General features: G+C 39.6%; 1 protein-coding gene across 1 annotated transcript in view; it reads right to left on the minus strand.

Annotated features, from left to right (window-relative positions):
• The window catches only part of LOC102846065 (60S ribosomal protein L10a-like), a 120764-nt gene that overhangs the window by 109792 nt on the left and 1234 nt on the right, over nt 1-9738 (minus strand). The gene's annotated exons all lie outside the window — the stretch shown is intronic.

Below are 9738 nucleotides of genomic sequence, written 5' to 3' on the forward strand. Positions count from 1 at the left end.
TCAGTGTCACAGTTTTCAGCTTCACAGCAACCACAAGTTACCTCTGTGCAGCAAGTGGACACACCAGGGCTATATGATCTAGAAGAATATTTGAACAAAAAGAATGAAAAACAAGGCCTGAGGGCCGCAGGCCCGAGGGCCCTTCAGTATTTTACCATTCCAGCATGCCTAAATACTGGTGGACTCTGGGCCAGACATCCCCAGTTCATCTGGCAAGTCCTCTCTGCCAACACCCACTTGTGGCAAAAAAGAAAACCACAAGTGCCCAGAGTGTTCCATCCTTGCCTCTCTTCAAGAAGCCAGAGGCCACGTCCAGCTTACACTAAGACTTCCAAGACACTTGTCCTTACCCTGCAGGCATGGTCCAACATCATTTAGGGATTATATTTTCAATATATGTCTGTTCCATATACTTTTCATATATAGCATCTAGGTGTTCACGTGATAAGTTAGTCCAAATAAAGAAACTCTGATAGTTTTTTTTCTGTACAGTGTCATACTGCTAACCCAAAAATAGAACTAAACTGATATTATTTGAACAACAGTAAAGTTGTTGTTGGGTGCCATCGTTTGACTCAAGTTGAAGTGATCACATGTATAACACAAAGAAAACATCACCCAGGTCTGTGTCATTCTCACCGCCACTGCTGTGCTCCAACCATTGCTGCAGCTATTGCATCTGTCCATTTTGTTGAAAGTCTTCCTTTTCTGTACTGATCTTCTCCTTTACCAAGTATGGTGTTTAACCCCTATAATATTCTTTTTTTTTTTTAAAAAAAAGAACACCCCTAACTCCATACCATAAAAGAAATACATTTATCTTTGCTGAAGAGACTCAGAAATGGCTGCAGCTGTATACTTACAGGGAACTACCAGAAGATCAAGGTAGTCTCAAAGATGACGAGGAATGAAGGATATCATTGTTGTTGTTAGATGAATCTTGATAGAAAACAGAGAAAATTAGATGTTTAACTGTTGTATCTATTATAAGAAGGCTTTCAACTGTGCAGATCATGATGAAAATTGAATTTCTAAAAATAAGAATTCTAGCATTTAATGGTACTATATGAAACCTCTTTGGGGTCAACAGGCATTTGTTTGAGCAGAACATGAGGATATTTCATCATCTAATATTCGCTGCTGGAGAAGGGTGCTGAATATCCCATCTTTTGGACTGCCAAAAGAACAAATAGATATGTCTTGGGGAAAGTGCAGCAAGGATGGTAAAGCTTTGTCTTTCATACCTTGGACCTGTAGCTAGTTAAGATTATTTCTTGGAAAGGGACATCATGCTTGGGTCAGCTAAGGAGAAGGAGACCCTCAATGAGATAGATTGACAAGGTGACTTCAGCTAGGGCTCTAGTGTCTCAGAGAGGATAAGAATTGCACAGGATAGTGCAGGGTTCAGGTTGGTTGTCCATAGAGTTGCTAGGAGTCATACTAGGCTCAACAGCACCTACAACAACAACAACAATATTTGAAAAGATGTGCAGTAGCTTGTATTCTTTGAAAAAAAATTATTTTTGTTCTTCTGGAATCCAAATTTCTGGGTTCAAGGAATTGGTATAACCTAAGAAGTTATTCACCCTTAGGTGCCTTTTTGATCCTTCAAGAAACTGATTCCTTGAAGTTACATTCAGGTCAAACAAAAGTTTAGTAAATAACATAGTGGAGATCATTTGACCTTAGGCATTAAGTTCTTTTGAAAAATTAGCTAGACAGCTTTGGGAAGCAGGAATTCTAGGGACTGTGCTTTGGGGTGTATAGTATCCTCTTAGTGACTATTTCTATAATTTGTTCATTCTTTCATATCACCTCTTAAAATATGAACATTACAATTCTATGTTGTTGTTAAATATGGTTGAGTTGAAGTGATCCACAGCTAACACCAGTGGGTTTTCAGAAGTAGCAAATCACATGAGAAGAGATTGCCTGTCTTTCTCCCATTGAGCAACTGGTGGATTTGAACGACGTGTTTTTGGGTTGGCAGTGTAACTCATTCTCACCAAACCATCAGTACTCCTTTTAAATATAATTGCATGCGCACACACACACACACACACACACACACACACACACACACACACTCACACGCTCTGGTGGTCCAGTCGTAGGAAGTTATGCTACAACCCAAAATATACAGTTCAAATCCACTAGATGCTCCTAGGGTGAAAGATGGGAAATCTCCTTTTGTGTGATTTATAGCCTCTGACAACCTGGGGGACGGTCAGCTATAATGTAGTTCTGATTTGATAGTCTATAACAACAACATGATTTGATGCCTTTAATACTATTGATTGAAGACCAGATGTCATCTACAACTCTCATCCTTGATGACTTGAAGGGTGTTATCTATGAAGGGGTGGGGGAATATCACTACAGAGAAAGCAAATACCAAAATGAGTATCAGAAGAGGCTCCAAAAACTGAACTAGAGCATGGGAAGGCCAAAACAGAGTGAGGAAATATTGGAGTAAAAGGAATGAGCAGAAGATTTCAAAGGACAGCTCAAGAAGATAAAGCAAAGTTTTATAATGAAATGTACAAAGAGCTGGAATTAGAAAACTGAAAGGGAAAAACATACTCTGCATTTCTCAAGTTGAAAGAACTGAAAAACATTTTTAAGCTTTGAGTTGCAATGCTGACAGATGCTATAGGCAAAATCTTGACTAATACAGGAAGTGTCAAAAGAAGTTGGAAGGAATACACAGAGTCACTCTATTAAAAAGAATTGGTCTACACGAAAGCATTTTAGGAAGTACTGTATGATTGAGAACTGAAAGTAATAAAGGAATAAATTCTAGCTCAACTGAAGACATTGGCAAAAAGCAAGGGTTCAGGTATTGATGAAATACTAATTGACATTTTTTCAACAAACAGATGCAGCCCTGGACATGCTCACTAGTCTCTGACAAGAATTTGGAAATAAGTTATTTGGCCAACTGACTGGAAGAGATCAATATTTGTTACCATTCCCAAAGAAGGCGAATTCAACAGAATGTGGAAATTACTCTACAATATCATTAATATAACATTTAAATAAACCTTAGCTGGGGATTATTTTAAAAATTACTGAAACAATTAAGCAACAGGAAATTGCCAGAAATTCAACCTAGATTCTGAAGAGGCAATGGTATAAAGGATATGATTGCTTATGTCAGATGGATATTGAGTGAAAGCATAGGATACTTGACATATGTTTATCTGTGTTTTATTAACTATGCAAAGGTATTTGACTGTGTGGGATTATTTCAAGTTGTGGACAACATTGAGAATAGGAATCCCAGAACACTAACCTGTGTTCATGCAGAACTTATGTTCAGCCCAAAAAGCTGCTGCTGAACAGAACTAGAGAACACTACATGGTTTAAAATCAGAAAAGGTGTGTGTCAGGGCTGTAACCTTTCTCTACACCTACACAATCTGTATGTTGAGCAAATCACTGTTGAAGAGTTGGACTATATCAAGAAGAATGCAGCATCAGAATTGGAGGAAGACTCATCAACAGCCTACATCATGCACAGGGTAGGGCACAACCTTGCTTTCTGAAATTAAAGATAATTATAAATGGTTATTGAAGAAAATACAAAGTTACAGCCTTCAATGTGAATTACATTAGAAAGATAGAAGTCCTACCCACTTGATGCAAAGACAACACTGTGACAGATGGAGAAAAATCAAGTACTCAATGATTTTATTTTACTTGGATCCACAATCAACACCCTTGGTGACAGCAGTGAAAAAAATTAAAAGATGTGCTACATTGGGAAAATCTGTTTTCAAGAACCTCTCCAAAATACTAAAAAGGAATAATGTCTGTTAAAAGACTAAGAATCCAAGCCATGATATTTTCAAATGCTCCTGTGCATCTGACAGTTGGACATTGAATGAGGATGACAGTAAAAAAGAATTTATGTTCTAACTCCAGATCTTTGTATATTTCACTGTAATAATGTACTTTAGCTTCTGGAGCCACCCTTCAAAATCTATTCAGCTCTTTTACTTTATAATTTCTTCTATTCATTCTGGTGGCTTGGTGATAATAAGTTGCGCTATAATCCCAAAGGCATGTGGCTTGATCCATTCACCTTCCACTCTGCAGGAGAGAGATGGGCACTCTCCTCTTGTGAGGTTAACTGCCTCTGAAGACTTTCTGGAGGGGCAGCCCTGGGTCGGTTCCGGCTTGACAGTGCATAACAACAGCAGCAGATGCTCAAGATCAACTGGGGTTCATCCACGCGTCTGAGCCAAGCTGATGGCACCTAACAGCAGCAACAACCATATTCAAGAACAAGTTCGACCTCTCTTCTGACATCCATTTTGATCTTTTTGTTCTTTCCTGTGTTTTTAATGAACTTCAGCTTTCTTCATGCATGATGTCTTAGAAGCCGTCTCACAATCCATCTGCTCTTTTGTCATTATTGTTTAATGCAATAGATCTGCTCTTAGAATGATCTTTAAATTCAAGTAGGATATATTCCAGCTCACATATTGATTCTCAAAGACTTGTTTTCATTTTACTCAGCTTCAACTTGATTTTTATGTAAGGAATTGATAATATATTCGAGTCAGCACTTACCTTGTTCTTACTGGTTAAATGGAGCTTTTCCACTGTCTCCTTTCGCAGATGGAGTTGATATGACTCCTGTGCATTCCATCCAGTAATGTCAATGTGCATATTTAAGATTTTTTATGTTGATAAAAGGTAATTGCAATGACTAAGTCTTTGGTTTCACATATTATCGTGTTATCTCTGGTGGTGTTTCTGTAATCAAACACTGTCCGCCATGGGTAACCATTACTACCTGGTAACGCCATGGGTAACCATTACTACCTGGTAATGACAGTGTTTGATGGAGCTCACCAATTAAAACAAGCTTGGAAGCAGAAATGGCATCTACTTCCATAATAGCTTGCTTCCAGAAACCCTATGAACCTGGGAGAGGATGAAAGACACACAAGTGTTGAGGAATTTTGTTCATAGAGTTGCTAAGCATTACCTGTGACTCGACGGCACTTAAGAAGAAGAAGAATGCATCTGGTAGAGAGCTCTGGTGGCCTAGTGGCAAGAAGCTGAGCTGCAATCCTGAAGGCATATGGTTCGAGGCCACCAGCCGCTCCATGGGAGAAGGATGGGCAGTCTCCTCCCATGTGATTAACTGCCCCTGAAAACTTGCTGGAGGGTCAGCTATGGCTCGGTTCTGATTTGATGGTACTCACCACCACCACCGCCATCACCAATGTGTCTTCTTTGTTTCTTATTTTGTTTTTCAAATCAACTAATAGTTATCAGCACATCTATATGATTGCTCAATTTTAGACTGCAGAAGTTGGGGAAAATCTTCAATTTCTTCATCTTTGGCTTTAGGGGTTAGTGTGTAAATTTAGAAATAGTCATATTAAGCAAAACCCATTCTTAACTAATTAAGTAGCGTTCATACTAAAATCAGAAGTTTGTCTGATTCAAAGATGACTTGAGAAAACCAATCCTCTCAAAGATCAAGATTCAAAGATCAGCTCAAAGCAATAACTTAGCTGAGTACCTCTAACTTTTATGGAACAAAGAAACCTGGATTCCATGAGAATTAACACTCGTTCTCCTCATTTTGTACTTATCACCATGGAAGACCAATTAGAAAATGACATGAATGTTGGCAGAGTGGCAGTTGTTCTTGCTGCATGCCATCAAGTTGGACTCTACTTATAGTTGATCTCTCAGTGGATTTTCAGAAGTTGTAACAAAAAAAAAAAAAAGAAGTTGTAACCCAAACAGGAAGAGATTGCCCATTTTTCTTCCATGGAGTTGTTGTTACGTGCCATTGAGTCCCCTGTAACTCACAACGACCCTATGTTAAACAGCCGTAAACCCTGCCCTATCCCGTACCAGTCTCACTGTCTCAGACACACTTATCCCCATTACCCCAGTCACTGAATCAATACATCTCATTGAGGGTCTTCCTCTCCTGCATTGTCCCTCTTCAAGGACTGGTTGCTCCTTGTAACATGCCTGAAGTATATCAGACGAAGCTTCAGAATCCTTGAATTCAAGGAGCAGCATGGTTTCACAGTTTCCAGGAAGAACATGTTCATTCTCATAGCAGTACATGGTATATTCAATACTCTTCTTCAACAGCACAGCTCAAAGACATCAATTCTCCTTCTATCATCCCTAGTCATTGTCCAGCTCTCTGGTGCATAGCAAGTGATTGCAAAGACCATAGCCTGTATTAGGCGGACCTTAGTCCTTTTCAGTACTTTGCATGGAATAGCTGGTGAATTAAAATTGCCTGCCTTTGGATTGCCAATACAACTCCTTACTCACTAGGCCATCAGAGCTCTTTTGGTAAACCAGCGTGCTAGTGAAAACCAAGTAAAGACTTCATGAGAAGGACTGACATATTAGCACAATGGATCAAACATAAAAAGACTGTGAGGATGACACAGTGCTGGATAATGTTCCATTCTGTTATTCATAGTGTTGCCATGTGTTGGGGCTAGCTCAATGGTAATTAGCCATGGTAACATTATCATAAGCTTCCTTTTTCCTGGTATCACAGTAGGTTAAATGTTGGGCTGCTGAGAAGTCAATAATTTGGAGTACCAGGCCCTCAGTGCCCTCAGGTAAAAATTTATAGCCTCTGAAAACCTACAGGTAAAAAACACACACACACCAAAACCCAAACAAACAGAAAACCTAAAAAAAAAAAAATTATAGGTCAGTTCTACACTGACTTATCAAATTTCTGTGAGTCAGAACTGACTCAATATTATTATATTCCTTCTAGTCTTGATCAAATAATGCTCCACATTTAAGTATTTATAACTATATGATCCCCAGCCCTTCACTTTAATAAGTGACCAAAACATTAATTATGATTCACACAGCAACAATTGTTCATCTGTCTTTCTTGCCGTCTACTGAAGATTAATGTCTTTAATCTACATATCTCCAAACAATAGAAAATGGATTATTAATTTCAAACAAGGAACAGGGTTATTTATGCCAAACAAGTGTGGCTTTTAATTCCACGCAAGGAAAATACGTATACAGATGGCTGGATCTGTGTGCCAGGGAGGGTGAAACATGAGTCAGAGTTTTGAGAGAGAAGATTTATACCACAAACATAATCACGTATACCTCTGCTGGTTGGTGTAGTTCAGGTTAGGGTCACAGTGGAGCGTTTAGCTTTGAGCACGGTCTGGTTAGTTTTTCCCAAAGGCAGTGTGGGTGGGGAAGAAAGGTTTTAAATAGATATATCTAATAGTGTGAAACAGTGAGTGTTCAATTTCAAGTTCAGGGCACACTCTTTAGCCTTCCTGCTCCTCTGTTTCTTCTTTCCTCCTGTTTATTTATCTTTTCTCAAGACTAAAAAAAAAAATACAAACCAAACCAACCTTCTGTCTTCTCCATTCATCTAGGTTTTCTTCCAAGGATTATACAAGCCATTAATTGAGAGAATAGCTTTGTAACGTGTGCAGCAGGAGACTCTGAGTGGTGCAAATAGTTTAGTACTTCACTACCTGTAAAGCTGCTGGTTTAAATTCACCCCAAGGCAGCTGGGAGGACAAGCCTGGCAATCTGCTTTTGCCACTTGATAGGCATGGAAACCTCATGGAGTGGTGGTTCTGCCCAGCACATGTGGGGCCACCATGAGTCAGCATCAATATGCCAATCACAAGAACAACAGTTAAAATGCATCAAAGTTTATAACATAAAAGATGGGATTTGGGTAAAACAGCTTGATTGTCAGAATAAATAACCTTCCATCATGGTGAGTTTACATTCTAGGAGACTGTTTCTGCGATGTCAGAACAATAACTACAGAAGCTGAGACTGTGCTCAGATAAAGCCATGAGACATGCTCAATCCAGTAAGATTTTATTTTAAAATTTATAAACTTTGGTCTCTTAAAAGCTTGAGGAAAATATAGCAAGAACTCAGAATTCTCAAGTTCAAAGGTCCTTATCACTAGAACTACAAGGAAAGCAAAATCTAGTCAAGTAAGTGGGCAGCCTTAGTGGAGATTTCGGGCTTCTGTGAGAGGGTGGAGGAAGCTGGGGTGGCTTAGTGGTAACGATTTGCAGTGCCAGTGCAAAAGTACCTGGTTCGAATCCACCAGTGGCTCCACAGGAGAAATATAGGCAATCTCCTCCTCTGTGATTTACTGCCTCTGAAAACCAGCTAGAGGGTCAGCTGGGGGTCAGTTCTGACTCAATGGTACACAACAGCAACATGAGAGGGTGGAAAGAGTAGGTATGACAAGACTTCCTCAAGAGTCTACGGACTTGTCTCTTAACATTTCATGGCCTCTGAAGCGCAAACATTTTAAAATTTTGATTAAGTAATTTCTTTTTCTTTGTTGCCAATACTTTTAATATCATATCTAATAATCCTTTGTCAGTTCCAAGGTCATAATTCCTTACTCCTGTGCTTTCTTGCAAGAGATTTAGGGGTTTTGCTATTAATTCTATTCTATGATCCATTTTTAATTAATTTTGCATATGTTGTTGTTGTTGTTTGGTGCCGTCGAGTCGTAGATGACTCATAGCGACCCTATGAACGAACGGCCTGAGAACTGTTTGTACATAGAGTTTCCGGAGGCAAGCCATTTTGGAAGTGGATGCCGCTCCTGCATATAGTATAATGTAAAGGTTCAATTTCATTCTTTGACGTGGGAGTATGCAGTTGTCCCAGCATCGATTATTGAAAAGACTCTGCTTTCCCCATTGAATGGCCTTGCAACTCTTGACAATAATGTGACTGTAGATGATATGGGTCTGCTCTCTCTTCACAGACAGTTTCCCCAGGGTTGATTGTAATGCAGGGGCTGGGGTTTGGGGGGTGGGGTTTGAGGTCATTGGGTCTGGTCTGTGACTGCTTTTCTGACACCACTCCTTTCTGAGGAAATGGTCCCATGTGACATGCTGAATCATTGTTCCTACATTTGTACTATCAGAGTCAGTAGATTCAATATGCTCTGTGATGAAATCTCAGGTTGATAAAGGTTAATGAAGATAAGAAGCCACTCCCTTATGTTTTATGCAGGTTAATGAAGATAAGAAGTCCTTTCCTTATGTTTGATGTAGGTTACTGAATTGGGGGATTTTCCTCCACTATGTCTAATTTAAGCTGCACTGACTTTAATCGCTCACTAGCATTCTTGCCAACAATTTGCTCCCAGCATTGCTGAATTTGCCACCTCAAATGTTGGGCCAATTAGGGATTTTAGATGTCAGAAAGAAGAGATCAGTGAGCTTTCTGGACTTCAAGAAGCCAGAGGACTCATATTTAACAGGAATTCATTATAGAGAGTAAATCTAGTTGTGAGTTTATTGTCTTCTGTGAGTTTATTGTCTTCTGTGTGATACTGTGAGCTAGAGCAGGGTTACCCATAGTGGACAGGTTTCAGTGGAGCTTTCAGATTCAGACAGAGCAGGAAGAAGTGTTGGAGATAGATAGATAGATAGATAGATAGATAGATAGATAGATAGTTGTTATGTTGTTATGTGCCGTCGAGTTGCTTGAGACTCATAGTGACCCTATGTACAACAGCCCTCAACTCTGCTCTGTCCTATGCCAATCGCACCATCTCCGATACACCCATCCAGATTACCCCGTCACTGAATCAATCCACCTCATAGGGGGTCTTCCCCTCCTGCGCTGTCCCTCCACCCTCCCAAGCATGATGTCCCTCTCCAAGGACCTATTCCTCCTTGCAACATGTCCAAAGTATGTTAG

The sequence above is a fragment of the Elephantulus edwardii genome, unplaced genomic scaffold (genome assembly GCF_000299155.1).
Source record: "Elephantulus edwardii isolate Elephantulus edwardi_28Jun2011 unplaced genomic scaffold, EleEdw1.0 scaffold00228, whole genome shotgun sequence".
Classification (NCBI taxonomy): Eukaryota; Metazoa; Chordata; class Mammalia; order Macroscelidea; family Macroscelididae; genus Elephantulus; species Elephantulus edwardii.